This window comes from Odocoileus virginianus, chromosome 26 (assembly GCF_023699985.2).
Source record: "Odocoileus virginianus isolate 20LAN1187 ecotype Illinois chromosome 26, Ovbor_1.2, whole genome shotgun sequence".
NCBI lineage: Eukaryota > Metazoa > Chordata > Mammalia > Artiodactyla > Cervidae > Odocoileus > Odocoileus virginianus.
In genome coordinates this window covers 31,272,386-31,295,201 of record NC_069699.1, presented here as the reverse complement: position 1 = coordinate 31,295,201, position 22,816 = coordinate 31,272,386, and the positions used below count along the sequence as shown (strand labels likewise).

The 22,816-nt window shown below is 38.3% G+C and overlaps 1 long non-coding RNA gene across 1 annotated transcript in view; it reads left to right on the top strand.

The window, feature by feature from the left end:
* The first annotated feature begins 12,626 nt into the window (after positions 1–12,626).
* Positions 12,627–22,816, top strand: part of LOC139031241 (uncharacterized) — a 29,128-nt gene continuing 18,938 nt past the window's right edge. Inside the window, exons 1-2 of the long non-coding RNA XR_011483705.1 lie at positions 12,627–12,762; positions 14,648–14,703. This is a non-coding gene — a long non-coding RNA (uncharacterized lncRNA). The remainder of the gene's footprint in view (positions 12,763–14,647; positions 14,704–22,816) is intronic.

The following is a 22,816-nucleotide window of genomic DNA, read 5'->3' as shown; positions in this document are numbered from 1 at the left end:
TAAGATTATTAATTTTAGTCAGAATAACACCTTTAATTTCAATCGGAAGTGGAGTCACAATAGTTTTACTTTAGGATGGTCTCAACTGCCTCTCTAGAGAGCACCACTACAGAGTTTTTGAAATGCTTTTAAATGAGATCATTTTATTTTACACGAGGTTCCTTGTAAAAATTATTGTCTTTCTGTACATCTAATTAAAATAAAGATGTTATAAAGAATTTACCATTTTAATTAAGGCATATTTTTTAAAGCAATTACTGTGTCATTAATAATTCTTTAACCGACTTTCTTGCACAAAATGAATAACATTTTTACACCATGAAGAATCAATACACATTACTCACTTACATTAACAAAGCTACACAACCCAAATGAGTCTTCACTAAATTATTTCTCCTATAAACTAGAGGAGTTTGGAGAATCAAGAGCTATTAATAACCTAGTGGAACTTCATTTAAAAGGGAGAAATTTTATCCAGGACTAGATACTTGTATCAGATCATTTAATTGCAGAACTAAGTAATATCACATGGAAACAGATTAATAAATTCCATAAGAAGAACTGAGGAAAGACAGCTACCATCAAGTTTTTACAGTATAAATGATTCACTACTATATTTGAAACATTACCGTCTTACATTTTTGTCATGAATTTGTGATTAAGGTTTTCCCACCACCACTCTGTTCCCTGTCCTGCTCCCTTCCCTAACACACATGTCTGGGTTGCCTTTCAGACAAATGGGCATCCAGGGGACATGGAGACCAGTGAATTTACAATGCAATCATTAGGGCAATCTTAAGGAGTGTGTTTTCAGAGGTTAGTATTTTCTATAATTTCTTCTAATATTATTATTGTAGGAAAATCTAGAAAAGACAAAACTAAAAATACTCAGGAAAATTTTTTGGTATTTCTTTTTGTATTGTTTAGTTTTTTTTAGTAAAAAGAAGAAGGTTATGCTGTAAAAAAAAAAATCATTAAGAGGGAAAAAATAAATGGCACTTTTAATTTTATCCACTTTACCCCCAGTTGATAATGTAGAGGCTGATGTGGACCCCCTACGTAAAATCAAAAGGCCCAAGGTCACACAATATCCAGTCCCCCCGGGGGAGAACTGTGTGAGGGACAGAATGAGCAAATGCACAAGTGCAATAGCGACTTTGGGTCCTTGTTCTGCCTGAGTTGTTTTCTGAGCCCATCAAGGTAACAGATGTTAGAAAGGACATTAACCCAAGTTCTTGTCGTGTCATTTGGTAAAGCTCTCAGTCAGCATGGTCAGTTTTGATGAATGGTAAGTAATGATGATGAAATTAAGACCAGTAGTAAAGCCAACAAATCATCAAGCCAGGCTGTGAACTTACGGATAAGTGAGCTGGTCCTGGGGCCTTGTGACCAACTTGCTCCAGCAGTATTATAAGAATTTAGATAGCATTTGTGAATTGTGCACCAGATTTTCAAGAAAAATTTATTAGTTGGCAGATTTGTGGTAAATTATCTCAGTTCTCACAACTAGGCCAGAAAGAAGCCTACTGGGGTGGAGGGGAGTGGACGGGTACACAGCCACCTGGCCTTTAAAGATTTACTGAAAATATAAATTATCCATAATTTTTCTCAGAACTATTTGGTTTTCTTTTTTAATATTTAAAATTTTTATCCATCTGAAATAAGTAGTATTGAGTTCTTGATATAGCAGAGTACATGTATAATTTATAATAAAATTAACTTCAATGACCCTCAAGGAAATGTTTTTCAGTACCCCTCCCACCATGGCTACTACAATCAATTCTTTTGTTTTCAGAAGGACATGAATTTATATTTCACAGAAGAAACAGAAATTATTGACACACTTATGGAAATATTTAGATATTTATTATCAATGCAAAAAAACTGCTTTGTTCATTAGTTAAAATAAAAAAACAACAACAATGCTGACTTGGGTATGTTGAGACAGGTACTCTTATCCTGAATACTGGGAATGTGAATTATTTTCTGTAAAGCAATTTGGCAATATATTGCCAAAGTTAGAAAAGTTAATAGTCTCTGATCTAGTAATTTCATTTTAGGAAATCTACCCTATGAAAGTAGTGGTTTGGTATTAATATTTTGACAAAGAAGTTTGTGGATATTCATCTCAGAATTATTCTTGGTAGTAAAATATTACCAAAAATATCTCTCAACAAAAATTTGATTAAACTATCACATATTTACCCCTGGGATGTTACACAGCTACTCTGATGGTGTTTCTGAAGCATTTTTAATAACATGGGACAACTGTTTTAATATGATGGTGAATAAAAAATAGCATATATACTTTCATCTTCAGTAGGCACAGAAAAATGACTTGAAGGAAATATACTATATTATCAATTACTTCTTGAGAGGTAAAATTATGGTTAATATTTATTTTCTGCTTTATATTTTTCTGCATTCATTTTTACCACAATGACAATGGATTTTTATTTTAATTATATGTATGCTGGTGTGCAGGTGTGTCCGACTCTTTACAACCCCATGGACTGTAGCCTTCCAGTCTCCTCTGTTCAAGGAATCTTCTTGGCAAGAATATTGGAGCAGGTTCCCATTTCCTACTCCAGAGGGTCTTTCCAACCCAGGGACCAAACTCTTGTCTTTAAGTCTCCTGAATTGTCAGGCAGATTCTTTACCACTGTACCACCTGGGAAGCCCCATTTTAATTATAAGGAAGAACTACAATATATATATTATGGGTCTCAAACTGAACAAAGAAAAGCAAGGTTACTTACCAAAATAGCTTAACCACAACTTTTCCTCTCTTGGTCTGTTACATGTAACATTATTACTGTTTTGCTGCCAAATCCAGCATTATTTCTCTCATTAATAACTTGATCAATATGAAATGAGTTTATAAACTAATTATGTAAAACTCATTACTGCCTAACAGACATAAAAATAACATTGACTCAGAAAAGCATCTATTTTGCACTGACAACCCTGATGATCAAACTGCCTAGAAAAATGAAGCTCCCCTCATTTAAATTTGCCAAATCTCACCAGAAACTTAGTCACTTCATCATCAAGCAATATGGTCTCTTGGTTGGTTAAGATCATTAAACTTACTGAGAAAAGATTGGTTTTACCTAAAGGGGTCTAGAAGTTCAAGAACACAAATATATTTATATTCTGATCATTCGGAATTGGACTGATGACCTCAGTAAAGAACGACAAACTCTGGAAAGCATAATAATCTATTTATATGGCTGAGTACAGAATAAAATAATGGTTTATTCTGATTAGTTCTAGATTTTAATTTGCTATGAAATCTTAGCAAATTTATTTGAAGTGACCCTAAAGTATGCCAGAGACTTACTATAAAAAGTATTCCTTCTAGCAATATTTATACTGATAAAAATAGGAGAACGTTTATCTAATAATTGACCTTTTTAAATATACATTATGTTTTTATATAATGAAAACTTATGCAATCATTAAAAAAAGATGTTGAGTGAGTGAAATGCAAAAATGGAAGCAACATACATTAAGTAAAAATTGAAATCTTTATGCATATAATATACATATATGTATGTATTTTCCCATTCCTTTTTCTATCTATATAAATCCATATATATAGATAGATAAAGAAAAATTTTGCAACAAATATCATCTCTAGATAAAAGTATCATAGTTTTATTTTCTTCCTTTTTATTTCCTCGTTTCCAATTTACTTGTGACCAAAAAAATGACCCCAAAATCTTTGCAGTCTTCTCATCCATGAACCTATTAAATAAATTATATTAATAATAAAAACAGAACTTTAATATGAATCAAACCATCATAACTGAGGCTAAATCTCGGTAACCTTGAAGTATTTATTTATACAACTGGGGACAAAAAGCTATTTTAAAACTCATGGCAGTTTTTCTGTTAGTGTTAGAATATTGCTCTTCCATATAGAGGAAGGGGAGTATCAGCCCTTCAAAGAGACTTTCGATTAAGCAAAAGTGAAACCTTAATGGAGTGGCCAGGATCTAAAATGAGATCAGGAAGAATTAAAGTGCTCTGTATGACCCTGCAAAAATGTATGTTCTTTCTGTGTCTTTTTGTCCCTCTGAGATTCTGTTTTCCTGAGAGGTAAGCACAGAATGCACAGAAAGGGGTAGTGAGGGTGGAAAGTTTCTCTTTGCTAGTGGGATGGACAAGGCCATAGTGTGGTTTATCTCAGAGGCTTCAGGATACCGAGGTTCCAAATATGCAGAACACAATCCGTGGGAGAGATGATCAGAAAATCTCCTATAAAGTCTTGGCTTTCCACTTTCCACAACTTGTAATCTTTGTTGAAATGTAAGACATGTAATAACTCCTTGTCAAGGAATATTAATGAGCTAAGTTTGCAGAGGCCTGATGTTATAGAAATAACCTGAAGGATTAAAAATCACTTATATTTAGAGGGCAGAGCAGAAAAATGTGCCTCTTTTATTCTTCATCATCTGATATTATCTCCTAAATAAGGTATTATAGAAACATGTTTAGCCACAAGTAATAGGAAACCCAATTAAGAGTGGCTTAGGCAGGACAGACACACAGTATTCCATGGAATGATAGGGCAGCTGCTGACACTGGTCTCTGTATTCAATGAGGTGACAAGAAACTCTGTCTCTTCCTCTTTCCATTCTGTCATCCACAGCATGCTAGGGTTTTGGCCTTGAATTTGCTGCCTCATAATTATATTACAAGGTGGCTGCCAGATCCTGACATTATACTTGCACTCAAAGACAGAATAAAAGGGAAAGATACAAGAGCAAAAATTTCCCCAGAACTTCCATCCTTACCACCAGCGACTTTCTATCAGATCTGTCACACAGACACCCTTGGCTGAAAGAATGGCTGAGAAACTATTTCATTTTTTCCAACCCTTCAGGCAGGGGTGTCAAGGACAGTAGGCTTCAAAGTGACTCTTTATAGCCAAGCAAAGTCTCTCTCACTTCTTGCAGCTTTCACATTTACACAACAATTTTTCTGTCATTTCTGCTTGTTTCTTTGGTTGCTCCCCACAACTGTTATAAAACATCTCTATTTTTCCATTTTGTCTGAGAAGTCCAGGTATAACAACACATAAACTTCAGTTAACTTGGAATCTTTAAACACAATGACAAATTTACTGATGATTTTGTAAATCAGAAAGTGCAAAAGGGCAGACAAAGCCCCTGGACAAGATAACATCAAAAGGTTTCTTTCTGCCATGGCAATGGGAAGATTAGAGGATGGAGCACTGCCTAATTGCAACATCGGGCCAATATTATGTTTTATTGGTATCTCTTGTTCTATTTACCTAAGAGGACATCTGCTAGAGAAATGATTCCTGGTTTTGGAAACAACAAATACTCAAGGGTTAGTCTATAACCAGTGTTTTTAACTTCTTTTTCCTTATTGTCCTCCTGAGAACCTTTTTACAATCTATTTTTTCTTAATTGCTTCCCCCATTAATTAATAGGTAAATGTACTGATTATCTGTTTATGTACTCTGTATATCTGTATGTTATACACAAAGAGAGTAAGATTTTTTTTTTAGCCCCCTCCAACTCTGAACCAATTTTTTCTCCCCGGAGGATAATACTGTTCCCACAGATAATGCATGTTTATATCATAAAGAATTCTATTTAGGAGAGGTGAAAGGAGAGAATTAACAGAATCATCTGAACTGATTCTTAGAGGATGGAAAGAACTTGGTCCAAGTTTATGGTCCAACAGATGGGACAGTTGGATTATAAAGAAGGCTGAGTGCCAAAAAATTGATGCTTTTGATTTCTGGTGTTAGAGAAGACTCTCAAGAGTCTCTCAAGAGACTCTCAAGTCTCTTGGACAGCAAGGAGATTGAACGAGTCAATTCTAAAGAAAATCAACCCTGAATATACATGGGAAGGACTGAAGCTGAAGTTCCAGTACTTTGGTCACCTGATGGGAAGAGTCAACTCATTGGAAAAGACCCTGATGCTGGGAAAGACAGAAGGCAAAAGGAGAAGGGGGCGGCAGAGGATGAGATGGTTGGATGGAATCACTGACTCACTGGATACGTACATGAGTTTGAGTAAACTTCAGAAGATAGTGAAGGACAAAGACGCCTGGAGTACTGCAATCCATGGGGCCACCAAGAGTCAGGAGAGACTCAGCAACTGAACAGCAACAATCCTCAAAGATATGGAAACTCTCAGGTTGTATCCTCGGGAATCTCAATGTCAGGCTTCAGAGTATAAACTGTGACAAGTGACGAATTCACTAAAGGGAAGGGAAATCATCAAGTAGTGGTGATTTGGTTGATGATTTCCGGTTTGACTGGTCACCTTCATTTTTTTACTTCTCAAAACACTCACTTCCAAGTTAGAATAAAATTCTACCTTAATGATCCTTTCTAGTGCAGATAAGTATCACTCTTAGTCCCTACTGGACAAAAAGTTTAACCTGTATGGATAAACAATGACTGGGTACCTACTGAAGCAGCACTTGAAGACCTAAGAGTGCTATAAAAAATGTCTGAGTCAGGGTAAGCCTATATGAATTATCAAATGGTAACCTCTCCCCTGAGCTTCTTACCTCAAAGAAAACACCTAGAAGCTTAGGCGTGAATAAAAGTTGCTTTGTATTATACTTTTCTTTCCAGTCATAATTAATTTTGTTGACACAAATACACAAGAGGTTAAAAAAGAGGAAGGGCACCATACTGATGAGAAGACCAATACATTTTTGCCTAATATACCAGAGAAATACACCGAGCCATTTGGCCATGTGAAAGCAAATTTTCTAAACCTCCAAGGTCAGGAAGACCTCTGTTAAAAACAGACTAAAAAGCTATTGCATGAATGCAAATACACCCGGATCACATTATACATTTAATTTAACCAAGCTTTCAGACAAAATTATGTAATAAAAATGAACGTGAAACTCATAAAGACCACTTTCATTTGCTTTCTCTGGTATTATTTTATCCCCCTTAGAATAACTCCCACTTTGAGAAACACACACACTCACAGAACAGGATAACTTCATGAGGTGTGCTTTAAAAGTGAAATCTGTCTTGGGAGGGGGTCAATTAACACATTACAGATAGATACATTTTTTTTGTCTTTGGGGTGATAGATCAATAAATTTAAAAAGAGGAAATCTAGGCTGGTTTTCTTTTTCTCGTCCATTAAATATATGACTCTGGCTGTTTCAAATAAATTTAGAATTATCCTATTGTATTGATTGATCCTTTTTTCTCTTCTGTGGGAAACAAATCTGTGTAATGACTGTGCCATTCAAAACTCTGAAGCACCCAGCTCCTTCTTTCCAAACAAAAAGAGGAAACCATTAAATAAGACGCAATATCTTTTTACCAGAATGCAACACTTGCAAATAGGAATACAAGTTAAAATTTCTTAAGTCAAAAGGAGGATTTTCCTAAGTTCACTTTGATAGCTTGGAGTGGATCCCAGGTGAAAGATATTAGCAGAAAAAGTGGTGAAATCCTAATTAAGTCTGTAGTTTAGCTAATATAAATGTAGCAAAGTTAACTTTAGATGGGTCAGATGTTACCATTTTAGAGGACACTGAATTAAAGCTGTGTAGGAACCAGTGTATTATCCTCATGACTTTTCTGTAAATCTCTTGAAAAATTATGCCCAAATAAAAAGTTTATCTAAAAAAGACTTTCCTCCAGTTTCCCAAACCAAGAGACTCTCCTCAATATTCCCTGGAGAGCACCATCTTTTCTGGTCACCTGAATACATCAGGAATTATTTTGCTCTTTTATCTTTTAGTACACAGAATCATTTAATAAATGCTTACTGCATTCAATTCTACAGATGGAACAGAAAAGCTGCTCTAGACTTAGACGTGGGAATTCTGGATTTGGATTCCTCATGAGCTGTGAGATCCTGTGCATGTCCTGTAACCCCATAGTGGCTCTTCCTCTCCACTTGAAATCTTCTCAGGGCAGGAACCCACCCGTGCTCCTATCTGGACCTTTAGTAACCCATCCCCGAGGAAAAAGGGTCAAGAGGGAGTTCTAGAGTCAAACTTAGTTTACATTTCCAGCTCATACACTAACCAGGTGTGTTATTTTGGGGCAAAATGTTTAACATTTCTGAGTTTCCATTTCCTCACTTGTGAAATGTTGAGATAATCGAACATGGTGATAACTGCAGGGCAAAGGTTAGCCTGCCTCTTCTACAACACAGAACAATTCACAAGGATGTTTTTATTCTCAACTTTGAAATACTCTTGGATCATGTGTGAAATTCCCTTAAATGTATTTCAAATATTACTTATTTTATCATCCTGACAATTTTATGGGTTAGTACTACTATTATTGTTATTATTAGTTATCATCCTATTCTACAGATGAGGAAATAGAGGTGCAGAGACTTTAACCTACTTGGCAAGCTCATAAATAAATGAAGTGGAAGGACTGAGACTTGTACCCACATGGCTGGCTCCAGGGTGTCTAGTTCTCAAACACTAAGCTATCATAGAACAGTCTGAATGGAGACACTTGGGATCAGATACTGTCTGCCTTCACTGGGGCATCCTGAGACTGCCCAGGAGGTGCTCAAACACACGGTGACAGATGAATGGAAGCACAGCAGCCCCTCGAGAGACAGGAGCTGAGTCGAACAGCTGCCCATCTGTCTCTCAGCATCCTGACATTCACCAAGACCCTCTGTATTTCAAATGTTTGATTCTCATTCAAGTCTCAAAACCATCCTGTAAGTTGAACCAAAATACTTTCTTCTTCTACCTGGAGAAATCAGAAGACACACAGAGAGAGTGCTTCACTTCTCAACATCACACACAGCTAATCAGAAGTGCGGCCAGGATCAGAACCCCAGGACTCCCGCTTTCAAAAATCAGGATTTTTCCAGTAGATTTGCAGGTTCCCAAATGAGATCATTGTTGGGTCTGCATTTTTTCACAGAGTGGCTCCTTCCTTCACTTGTTAGATACCACTGTTAGATAATCTCACAGTGACTTTCCCTGACCTCCCCACATAAACTGTACCCCACTCACTTGTCATGCTGTTACTCTGCTTTATTCTTCACGTGTTAGTATTTGACATCATATTGCGTTGGTTTGTTTACCTTCTGTCTTCCAACTGAACTGGTAGGTTCTAAGAGGCAAGGGTCACAGTGTACCCTAGGGCCTAGAATCATACCTGATGCAGAGAACAGACTCAGAAAAAAATATTGCTGAATAAATGAACAGACATGTAGGAGATTCCAGTGACAGTTCGTTATTAACCTTATTTTGACTAGTAATATCTCCTTTTATCAGTTAGGTAACTCAGTTAAGACAAAGGTTTATTTCCTAAGATAAAACTGACAGGAAATTGAGTGAACAATGTTGGTTTCAATCAGATCAAAGCACAATTCCAAGCAACACCATTAATAACCAGGAGACTACACACTTGGGACAAGGATGTCCTCCCAGCACAAAACAGCCAGCATCACTGAGTCACCAAACACAGCCCTGGTTTTCACTGTTTATAAATCCTCCTAAGCTCACAAACAGCCCTGGGCTGCTCACCGTAAATGTGTAAATGTTCTTAATTCACCTCCCCCTTTTCCATCAGGAAACAACTGGCCTTGGATTATTCTTTATCACTTTATTTACATGTTCACTGAAAGACCGAAGCATTGATTTTCCTGAGATGATGACAATGGGATCGATAAACCACAACGAGAAGTATCAAAGTGCAGCTTCCTCACCCCTATAGCCTGAGGCAGCTGGTGCTGCAGGCAACAGCCTTTGCTGATACCCACCCAGCCCCGGCTATTCTGAAGGTGGGGTAGGAGGCACCTTTGCTTATAAACTTGGAGTAAGCTCAGGCACTTTGATGACCCAGATAACATGCCGAACACAGCCCAACTGAGAACTCTGTGGGGAGTCTGGAAGCCTAAAATAGTAAAAGTCAGATTTGAGAGCTATCTCTAAATGAAGTCCACGCTAGGCACAGAATATGTGGGAGAGGCAGCAAGGGGCAGGGGGCACACAAAGGGTTAGCTCCTTTGCTGGAGACCTGTTCTGAGTGATGGGGGTAAAGTGGACCAAGCCATTTCCCAGGTGAGTCTTACCTTTCACCTGCTTTCAGAAGCTTCCAGTTCTATTGTGTCCAACGCATGCAGCGAAAGGGAGCCAGACAGCTCACTGCTGAATGGCAGCACTCCTTGGGCCTTGCAGACAGGTTATTTGAACAACAGGAATGTGGTCTCATTTCCTGCTGTCTCCAGAGTCCAGTGCCACCCAGGTGAGCAAGCTTCCACCCTGCAAACACACAGGCCACACGGTTCCTCTCACTTCAAACAACTATGGCATGTGTCCTAGGTTACTACAATATGACGTGCTCAGTCTGACTCTGGAAAAATCAAGCAGGGACTGTCCTAAAAACACACACCTGGGAGCAATGGGTAGCATGCGCACCTGAGCTCCTAATCTCTCCACTCACATGAGGTCCCAGCTCTAGATCTTCAGTAGATGGTCAGGGAGCTCTTGGAAACGAGATTGCCCCGTCTCACTTCATAGCTACTGGTGAAGAAATGGGGCCTCGGAGAGCATTAGTTAGGGTAGGAGAATCCATACCTTTATATGCTCTCAATGGATTTTAAAAGGCCGCTCAGCTACTGCATATCTGATAACCACTTTTTTCAAAATTCCAATGGTTCCCAAACATGGCTGCCCATTATCTGAGTTATCTGAGAAGTTTTTAAATGGTATTGATGCCTGTCTCTTGCTCTAGATTACAGTTTCTGTATGTGGGAGCCACCCTGGACCCCCACTGGTGATATCCAAGCATTTTCCCCTCTCAAGGAAAAACGTCTCCAGACATTGCCAAGTGTCCTCTGAGAGACAAAACACATGCCTTCCCTCCCCAAGTGGCAGTGACGAGTCATCTGCTGTTTTCCAGCTCATTTTCATGTGGAGTATTTTGTGACTTCATTTTCCTTACATCCATCCATGTCCTTTTACTCCCTGGTCACTCTGGTTGATACGTGTATCTTCAATATACACAGCACATGTGTTTTAGGAAAATACTGAGTCCAAACCCTGAGCTCTAGGCCAGCTGGCCTGTATATCTTATGTTACATGTTCATGGCCAAGACTTGCATTTGCATTGACTTAAAAAAAACACTTCACAAAAGGGAATGGACAACTGATAATACATTACAGATAATACATTACAAATTAAAAGGACCAAATGTGGCAAAATGAACTCACTCATTTAGTATCTCTGAGTGTCTACAATATGCCAGGGAGGGAGGGACACAAAGATGGATGCCACGGAGCAGTTTATCCCCTGGAAAGGGAGAGACAAGCAACGTGCACAATTACACACCAAGTGAGATAATTTCACACAGCCCTGAGTGCCGTGAAGGAAGCAAGAGGGTGACATGGGCGGAGAATCTTGAACAGCAGGAGGCTACCGTAGGATGTCAGAGAAGGACACAGTGGCCCTGACATTTGAGCATAACACTGGTGCTGCCACACTCTGCTGGTGACATGAAAATTGGCATAGTCTTACAGGAAGGTAATTTGTCAATATATGTCAGGGGTCATAATACTGCTGATTTCATCCAATCACTTAACAAATATGACATCTCTGAAGATATGCCCTGTCAATATCACCAAGGGGACAGTATGCCAAAAAAATCTCCAAAACACAGAAAATAACCCAATAATTAAAAAAGTTTGTAATATTTTATAAAACTAGAAGCTACTTATTTGTCAACTAAAGGGGATGGTAGGATGAATTCTGATAGGTTTACTAAAACGTGGAGAATGCTTATGACATAATGTAAAAAAGTTATATAATATGTAGAACAGTTAACATTAACAGTTAATAGTTAACATTTAATAGTTAACTTTAAAATAACAAGTTATTTTGTTAATGGTTTAACAAAATAAACCAAGGTTAAATGTGTCTATACACATTAATTGTATATAAAACTAGATAGGTAAGAAAGATAAAAAGAAAATTCAACAAAATAACAACAATGATTGTGTAGGAGGTGGCATTTGTTAGGGACTTTTTCGCTGATTTTCCAAGCTTTTTGGTACATTTTTCAAAGAAACTTCTAAAATACTGCTTCCAACTTTGATCCTGACTTTTCCTCCAATTTTTAACCTATATGACCCAAATCTGATTTCTCTTTTGAGGGTCACCTCAAATGCTACATACAAGTAGCCTTATGTGACTATCTTGACCCCAGACATAATACACTGTTTTCTGTCCACTGCTCCAAAAAAACATTTTGCCTTCCTGTTATGGGTGAAATTTTGTTCCCTCCAAATTCCTATGTTGAAGCCCCTAACCCCTAGTACCAGAATGTGACAGTGTTTGGAGACAGAGCCTTTGGAGAGGGCATTGAGTAAAAACAATACTGTGAGGGCCAGCCCAAATCCCGTCTGACTGCTGTCCTAGTAAGAGAAGGAAATTTGGACACACACAGAGACACCAGGGATGTGAGCACAGAGGAAAGGCCACATGAAGACACTGAGAAGGCGGCCCTCTGTAAGCCCGACAAAGAGGCCTCAGGGAAAACCAAACCCGCCGACACCTCAGTCTTGGACTTCAGCCCCCGGAGTTGTGAGAAAATACCTTTCTGTTGGCTTTAAACACCCAGTCTGTGCACTTCTGCCGCAGAAGCGCTAGCTGACCCCTGCTGTTCAGTGTCGCTCTAGCAGAGTCACCAGCGGCAGTGCGCTTAGCTTTCTCTTCCACTCACTAATTTGCTGACTGAGCATCGGACTCCTTTCCAGGTAACTTTAGTGTCTTTTACAGTTCCTGGCCCATCCATGGCAGTCATTCAATAAATGTTGGCCAAAATGAATTATCTGAACTTTTCTTCCTTAACTAATCTGGGGACATAATGCCTACAGAATTTTAATAAGCAGTCTGAAAGAACATGAACTTTCAGCTATAAGGCGATTAAGTTCTGGGGATCTAATATACAACATGGTGATTATTGTTAATAATACTTTATTATAAACTTCAAAGTGCCTAAGAAGGTAGATCTTAAATGTTCTCACCACAACAAACAAAACAGCAATTATGTAAATTATGTAATAGAGGTGTTGGCTCATATTATAGTGGTGATCATTCTACAATATAGAAGTGTATCAAATAAACATGCTGCATACCTTAAACTAACACAGTGTTACATGTCATCTGTACTTCAGTAAAGCTGGTGGAGAAGCAATTTAAATAAGCAAAGCAGAAAAAAAAAAAACCTAAGTAAGAAACAACTCAGCTCAAAAGAAAAATTGATATTTGTAATAACAATAACAAATAACCCACTGGTAGGCATTCTCTATAAAATATGTTCATGATCAGGAATTATTTCCACTCCAAAATAAGCACTTATTATGCTTCAAAAGAGACTTCCCTGGTGGCTCAGATGGTAAAGCAGTAAAACCTACAATGTGGGAGACCTGGGTTCAATCCCTAGGTTGGGAAGATCTCCTGAAGAAGGAAATGGCAACCCACTCCAGCATTCTTGCTTGGAAAATCCCATGGAGGAATAGCCTGGTAGGCTACAGTCCATGGGGTCGCAAAGAATCGGACATGACTGAGCGACTTTTCACCATTCACCATGCTTCAAAAACTAAGCAGCTGTGAGGTCATTAAAAATTTTGTAGTGAGTTTCAGGAACATCAAATTCTCTTTCTAATGTCTATATTAGCACCACAGATGCTAAAGGGATAATATGGCAAATAATCTACTCTTTAATACACTGAAATCTCACTTCTGAGTATGTTCTAAATTTTGTCATAAACTTTTGAATATTATGTGTACGTGATACACTTATAAACGTGTTCCTTTACATTTTTCAAGCATGAAGCTGAATTCAAATAATCATCTTTCATCTCAGTATTTTAAAATATTTTAGATCCTTGCATTTTAAATGTAAGGTCTATGAACCAAAAGCCTTATCAGCAGGGCATTTGTTAGAATGCAGAATTTCAAACTCCACCCTGATCTACTGAATCACAGCCTGCTTTTAAGGAGTTCTCCAGATAACTGGTATGCTCATTAAATTTTGAGAAGCACTGCACTAGAGTATGGGCTCTCAAGATTAAATGACATGTTCAACCTATCTTTTCTATTTACCTGATAGATTAAAGTAGTAGTATTTTCCATAGTTGCAACCAAAGCTATTGTAAAATTCTTTATATTCTTTATTTCATATTTAGGCAAAGGTAAGGACAATCAGAGTCATTTTAAATTTAGGAAGTGTATCTAGCTTAGTCTTTCCAGATTTATCTGTAACTTGGAGACAGTGTCCTAGATAAGTGAATGGATGGTATAAAGAAATCCAGTGTCCTTTAAATAAGTCACAAAGTCAATAAAGAAACAGGTGAAGTACAAATAAAAAACTCCTCAGAATCTTCCTGAAAAGACAAAGAGCCAATCTAAATAAGACAGTCCAATTTAAAAACAACAGGGAAGTCCTCAGATTCAAGGGTAACAGTGAAGGTGACTGCCAGAAGTCACTTTTCTTGAGTCTGAGATTAATAAAATGCATGTTAAAGAGAGTGTAGTGCTCTAATAGTAATTATAAATAAATGTTCAAATGGCTATGAACAAACATCACTATGATACAGAGACACAAAATATTCATTACTCCTTTTTCCCTACTTCCAGGCCCTGATTTCACAGAAGAATTCAACTGTATTTATGGCTCATGAACAAACATAATGGTAAAAATGTACTGTGGGTATAAATACATTTTTCCCAGGGGTTCAAACTGCATTCTAGACATTAGCTCATTAATTGCTCTGTTAAATCTTTCTCATTGATTTTTATATTTTTTGAACCAGCAAGTTCACTATTGTTTGCATATGAAAGAAAGAGTTCACTTCAGTTAGAAACTGAGATCTTAAGCATTTTTGTAACTGTGATGTTATATCTCAACTGACAAGGAGTTATTGGAGTGGCTTTAAAAAAAAAGTGACCTAACACTATAATTTATTTATTTATGTATGAATTAGCCAAAAGTTCTGAGAATGTCTTGGGAAGATTGTATCAGGAATGTAAATATTTGACTAAGGTACCTTGGCTGTGTCAACCAGGAAAAATAGGTCTGAAGATTAGACATATGCAAATGTCTCATTTTGGAAAGGAAAAACAAAATGCTAGTATGCATTATTAAATAAGCTGTCTCACAATTCAGTGATCACTAGAGGCCAATAGGGATTTGCTAAGCACAAGGTCATTCCAAACCAGCCATATCCATGATTTTGACAGAATTACCAGTTTGGTGTTTTTTTTTTTTTTTTAAAGTGCATAGATACCAAAAAATTCAACTAATAATAACTTTTCTTCACTGAGCACGTCCCATGTGCCACAAACTGTGGGAAGCACTTTATAAACATCATATTTAATCTTTTGAAATCCACGGGAAGGTATTATAACCGACAATTTATGTATAAGGAGGACTGCTCCATAGTCATGAGGCTGTTCCCAAAGATAACCTTCCTATGGTACTACTTTCAGTAAATACGATTTGCTTGTGAAATCATAGGGTCAGTGGTCCTCCGTCTGAGTGAACTAGCACTTTGTCCACAGTTTCTGTTACTATAGTATTCCAGTTTCAAGAAAAGATACTCTAAGTAAGATGATAAGACTAAGGTGTCACCACAGTGAGATACTGCCACACACCCAATGGGATGGCTATTATTAAACAAACAAACTGAAAGCAACAGGTGTTGGCAAGAACGTAAAGAAAGCGATGAAAGGTTGTGTGAGACCCATTCGAGGAAAACAAGGCTGATGGAGAAGCTGAATCAGATCAGCTTTCTCTTCTCTCTGGGGAGGAAAGCTGCATGCTGCCTAGCCCTTGTCCTCATAGAGTGCTTCCCTCTTTAAAAGTGAAGGATTGCCCTTCTCCTCATATAGCTGTCTCTCTCTGTAAGGAATAGCACTAGCAGGCTAGACTTTCTCCTTATAGATTTCTCTCTCTGATCCAGTTTCTTCAAAAAGTCACCAAAATGGAAAAATAACTTTAAAAGAGAGAGTGTTCTTAAATCACATAAATTTACAGGATCCTCTATGACCCACCTCCCAGAATATTGGAAATAAAAACAAAAATAAACAAATGGGACCTAATGAAACTTAAAAGCTTTTGCACAACAAAGGAAACTATAAGCAAGGTGAAAAGACAGCCCTCAGATTGGGAGAAAATAATAGCAAATGAAGCAACAGACAAATGATTAATCTCAAAAATATATAAGCAACTCCTGCAGCTCAATTCCAGAAAAATAAATGACCCAATCAAAAAATGGGCCAAAGAACTAAACAGACATTTCTCCAAGGAAGACATACAGATGGCTAAAAAACACATGAAAAGATGCTCAACATCACTCATTATCAGAGAAATGCAAATCAAAACCACAATGAGGTACCATTACACACCAGTCAGGATGGCTGCTATCCAAAAGTCTACAAGCAATAAATGCTGTGGAGGGTGTGGAGAAAAGGGAACCCTCTTACACTGTTGGTGGGAATGCAAACTAGTACAGCTGCTGTGGAGAACAGTGTGGAGATTTCTTAAAAAACTGGAAATAGAACTGCCATATGACCCAGCAATCCCACTTCTGGGCATACACACCGAGGAAACCAGATCTGAAAGAGACACGTGCACCCCAATGTTCATCGCAGCACTGTTTATCATAGCCAGGACATGGAAGCAACCTAGATGCCCATCAGCAGACGAATGGATGAGGAAGCTATGGTACATATACACCATGGAATATTACTCAGCCGTTAAAAAGAATTCATTTGAACCAGTTCTAATGAGATGGATGAAACTGGAGCCCATTATACACAGTGAAGTAAGCCAGAAAGATAAACACTGATACAGTATACTAACACATACATATGGAATTTAGAAAAATGGTAATGATAACCCTATATGCAAAACAGAAAAAGAGACACAGACATACAGAACAGACTTCTGGACTCTGTGGGAGAAGGCGAGGGTGGGATGTTTCAAGAGAACAGCATTGAAACATGTATATTATCTAGGGTGAAACAGATCACCAGCCCAGGCTGGATGCATGAGACAAGTGCTCGGGCCTGGTGCACTGGGAAGGCCCAGAGGGATTGGGTAGAGAGGGAAGTGGGAGAGGGGATCGGGATGGGGAATACATGTAAATCCATGGCTGATTCATGTCAACGTATGGCAAAAACCACTACAATATTGTAAAGTAATTAGCCTCCAACTAATAAAAATAAATGAAAAAAAAAAAGGAATGTACAGTACCAAAGGTGAACCCTAATGTAAACTGTGGACTTTGAGCAATAATGATGTATCAATATGAGTCATCAATTAACAAATGTACTCCTCTGAGGCAGCATGTTGATAATGCAGAAGGCACTGTGCATGTGTGAGGACAGGGTGTTTAGGGGAACCCTCTGTACTTCCTGTTCAGTTTTGCTGTGAACCTAAAATTGCTCTAAAAAATAAAATTTATTAGTTTAAAAAATATATGAAGCAAATATAATAATATTTGTTGATTCTGGAAAAAAAAAGAGAGAGTGCTCAACAGTTAGAGAATAAGAAATGTAACAACACAAGGAAATCTGCTGACCTTGACTCTTGATTCAAATAAGACAGCAGTTAATATCTCCTAAAATGGGCTTCCAGGTGGCTCAGTGGTGAAGAAGCCACCTGCCAGTGCAGGAGATGCAGGTTCAATCGCTGGGCTGGGAAGATCTCCTGGAAGAGGAAATGGCAACACATTTCAGTATAGTTCCCTGGGAAATCCCACGGACGGAGGAACCTGACGGGCTTGAGAGCACGGGTCACAAAAAGACACGACTTAGCGACTAAAACAAAACAAACAGTATTTCTTAAACAAGGGGAAAAAATTCAATGTTGACTAGTCCAAATGCTCCTAATGTTTGAATTCTAGGTACTTTGACAGGCTAATAGAGAAGATATCTTCAGGTGGAGTATGATCGGAACAATTCTAGGTTCCCCAAATCTAGGATCTCTTTTCCTATTAAAATTTGAAGTTCTGTGGTCTTCAGAAAAACCACGTTTTGAAACCAACCCCAGTGCCCTGGCTAGACTGGAAGCTTCAAAAAGCACTGCCTCTCTTTCCTGGAAAGATTGACTTGTGTGGGCTTGCCAATATAAGAGATGCAGGAAACGCAGGTTCGATCTCTCGGTCAGGAAGATTCCCTTGAAGAGGAAATGGAAACTCACTCCAGTATTCTTGCCTGGATAACCCCATGGACAGAAGAGCCTGGTGGGCTACCGTACATGAGGTCATGAAAATAATCAGACATGACCATGACTCTGAGCAACTAAGCATGTACACATATTTCATGAAAGCAAACTTGGCCACCAAGAGGCCAGGATGGAAATGTTTTCTTTATCTAATTGTTGATTCTGGAAAAGGTCTGCGCCTCACATATTGCTGTATTTCAAAAAATCAGTTAAAGACCAAAGAGTTGAACTGGAAAAATACCAATTTTCAACCTGCAAGTGAAATAACTGATTTGGGTAACAATCATCCTTGGACAAAACTACTAGAGGAAAGGCAGTGGATAAGACTACTTAGGTGACTATTACTAAAGGTAGTAGATAAGACTACTCCTAAGGGTCAGGTTGCAGAAACTGTGAAGGGAAGGTGAACTGAGACCTGGAAAGAACAGGAATACAGGGTGGGCTCGAGGCACTTGTTCATAGTTGTATGTGATGTATAGGGCATGTGATGTATGGTTGTGTTTTACAGAATCTGTGCCTTATTTACAAAAATAGTGAGTGGGATGGAGCTTGCCACTTAGGGAAGACACCAAGAATTTGTTCTTGTCATGATACTCAAGGGATCTGAGTACTATCTACATTTCCAGAGAGAGATAAAGATCCCTTTATCAAGTCAATTTTGTTTACTGTGCAATAAAGGCACATCTGTTATGCCATCCCCTTCGAGAGATGAAAATGGGAGGACCCCAAATAGTGATGGGGACACGAGAATGCACTCACTAATTTAGACCTAATAAAACCAAATTAAGACTGTTTTTCTGATTAAAATTAGGAATTTTTATTAATCATGCTGGTAATTTGGTAGAAGACAGCTCTCTCTAAGTATGTTTACTTTTAACATCATTACTTACCATTTGTGAAGGGAAAGATACATAAAAATTGTTGTGTCAATTAATTAAATGAAATAAGCTCCCAGAGGAGGAAAAAATTACAGAATTTTGGAGAAGAGCCTTAGTCTGTGTTGACATATATCAGTATCTTAAGTGTTACATTAAAAATGAGCCATTTAGCCAAATTAGTCAAAATTTCTGAATCACTTTTTTAGTCTCAACATGTTTAAGATTTTAACTTTATAAAACCTTAAGTGTAATCTCACAGTTTGTAAACACTTCATCTTCAAATTGAAATTCCCTTGGTCACTACCCTGGCTCTTGCTTAGATAATACTTAATTTAAGTGTTTCTGTGATAAAGCCAGTTGATGTGCTTGGTGGAAATTCCACATTTTTGTTGAGACAAATGAAACTACCGTTTCATGGCACCAATGTGGACAGTTTAAACATACCTTACAGGAGAAGTTGAGCTATTTCATTCATATGAATAAAATTATTCATGTAATTTAATTTTAAGGAGTTCAACATTCATTTGGCTACAGTGGAAAGCTACCTATTCTATTGTTCAGGGCCTTCTACAACCAGGTTATGGGTTTTCAATACTTTTATCCACCTTCCTGCAGCAAACCCCATGAGGCCGCCCATCTCTGTCTCCACACATGCCATGCTGGCTGAACTCTTTGCCCTCCTTCCTCTCCTCTATTTGTCATACTCAGAGCATCCTTCAATTTCAACTCAAATTCTTCCCCCAGAAATCTTCACGGATGACCCAAGTCCAAAGTGAGTATTTCCTCATAAGAATTCCTAAAGCATACACTCTTGCCATGGGTCGTTTGTCATCTAATGGTTATCACCTTTAAAGTTTTATTTTGTTTTCATTAAAAACTGTACATTTTTAATAATGCATACAATTTGGTGAGTTTGGACATATGCGTAGCATTTGGGAATTAGGCAATGATAGTATCCATGTGGTGATACTATCACTACAGTCAAGATAATGTTTGTACCCATCATCTCTAACATTTCCCTGTGTCTTTGTGTGGGTGTGTGTATGTGTGTGTGGTTATACATATGTGCGCATGTGTGTAAGAACACTTAACAGGAGGTTTATTCGCTTAAATTGTCAAGTTCACAATACTGTGTTGTTAACTGTAGGCACAATGTCAAACGTGCATGCTTAGTAGCTCAGTTGTCTCCCAACTCTTTGCGACCCCAAACTCTTCTGAGACTGGTTTATTTCTCTTTAGCATAATGTTCTCCAGGTCCATCCATCTTGTTGCAAAGGGTAGGATTTCCATCTTTCTAAGGCTGAATAATATTCCATTGTATGTGTAGGCACATTCAGTCATGTCAGACTATTTGCAACCCTGTTTACTATAGCCCGCCAGGCTCCTCTGTCCATGGAATTTTCCCAGCAACAATATTGGGGTGGGTTGCCATTTCCTTCTCCAGGGGATCTTTTCTACCCAGAGACTGAATCTAAGTTTCCTGAGTTCCCTTCATTGCAGGTGGATCCTTTACGGCTGAGCCACTGGTGAAGCCCTGCATTGTATGTATATACCACATTTTCATAATCTATTCTTCTGTTGATGGACATTTGGATTGTTTCTATATCTTGGCTATTATGAATAATACTGCAGTGAACCAGGGAGTGACTTTTGGCTTTTAAAGACATTGTTTCATCTCTAAGCTCCCAGAGGCAAGGGAAATCACTTTTAAAGTTGTATCCTTAAGATCTAGCATAATACTTGCATCTTACAATCATTTTCTCAATAATTATTTGTTGTCAAGACAGTCAGGTGAATGAATAGGTCATCAAACCCAACAAGGCTGCAAGGGCCAAAAGTGATAATAAATACATAGTGATTGTAATGGTTAATTTCATATAAACTTGACTGGGTTAAGGGATGCTGGTGAAACATTATTTTGAGGAGTGTCTGTGATGGTGTTTCTGAAAGAGATTAACATTTGATTCAGTAGACTAAGTAAAGAGCGGTGCTCTCCCCAGTGCAGGCAGCCATCATCCAAACTTTTGAGTGCCTGGACAAAACAGAAAGGCAAAGAAAGGACAAATTCCTTCCCTGTCTTCTTCAGCTGGGCATGAATCTTCTCCTGCTCGCAGACATCAGAGCTCCTTGTTCTCAGGCATTCGGATTCTGAGACTTACACCAGCAGTCCTCAGGCCTTTGACCTAGGATTGGGAATTATATCACTGTCACTGACTTGCCTAGTTCTCAGGCCTATGCACTTGGACTGAATTGCCCAATAACTTTCCAAGTTCTCTAGGTTGCATATGGCATGCTGTGGGATTACTTGGCCTTTATAACTGTGTGAGCCAATGTTTATAATAAACCCCTTTAATACATCTTTTTGTGGCTTCCCTGGTGAATCAGGTGGTAAAGAATCTGCCTGCAATGCAGGAGATGCGGGTTCAATCCCCGGGTCTGGAAGATATCCCCAGAGAAGGGAATTGCAACCCACTCCAGTATTCCTGCCTAGAGAATCCCATGGACAGAGGAGCCTGTGGGGTTGCAAAGAGTCAGATACAACTGAGTGACTAACATTTATATACATCTTTATACACCTTATTGGTTTTGTTTCTCTGGAGAACCCTGGCTAACAGTGATTTAGATTAGTTTTGCACTTATTAAATGCTAGTGCCATTCATGATTTTAAAATTTTAAAAAATGAGTTAAAGATATGTACACTGGATGTCAGTGAAATGGGAATTTGAAACCAAAAGTCCAAGATTTAGATAATCTATACTGAAAAAAGATAATATAGAATAAGTGCTTTAAAAAGTGGTAATTAATCCAATATTTTGTTTATTGGGCATTTCAAAAATCATTAAAGAAACTATACTTCTCAAAGCCAGCATGGTGTGAGAAGAATAATTTCATTTAAAAAAAAAAATTCAAATCTACACCTGGGTGTTTCAGTGAAGTCGAGGTTTTGCTGTCATCATGACCAGAAGTTGAACAATCACTGCCTGTGTCAATCGAGCCATCAAGATAGTCTAGGAGGTCTCAAATGCTAGTTCAGCGCTGCAGGAGTATAATTAGAGTGACTGTGGGTTATCGGCATTCAGGGACAGGTGTGGGATGCTCCAGCTACTGGGTTTTAAACCAGAGGCCAGCCAGAGTTTGGAGAGAACTAACTTAAAGGTAATACTAACAGAAGTTACGCTTTCCTGAATGTTGACCATGTCGAAGGCAGTGTGCTTAACATCTTAAAAGGCATTATCTCACTTAAGACCCCTAAAACCTCTATGAGGTCAAGACCATTATTATCCCCATTTACAAATGGGGCAACTGAGGCTCAGAGAAGTTAAATAATTTGCCCAAGGTCACACAGCTAGGGAGGGGCAAAACCAAAGCTTGGCTCCATGCCCAGATATCTGCCCCTGAAGCGATCCTCCTTAACCACAAATATAGACTGGACTTAGCAAATAGTAATGATATGCTTCATTTTGGCAGCACTTGCCTGCTCACTTTGGGTTCCTGTCTTTTTCCCATGGAAATCAGCAGTAACCTTGTGAACTGGGTAAGGCATGGACTGTGGTCACCTTTTGATATATTCAAGAACTAGTGCTAGAAAATATGGTATAGTTTGGTAGAGGGCTAGCAAGAGACTGGTTTGAGCTCAAATCACGATTGTGTCACTTCTTGGTTATATGACCCTAAAAAAAGTTGCTCAGGCTCTTTGAG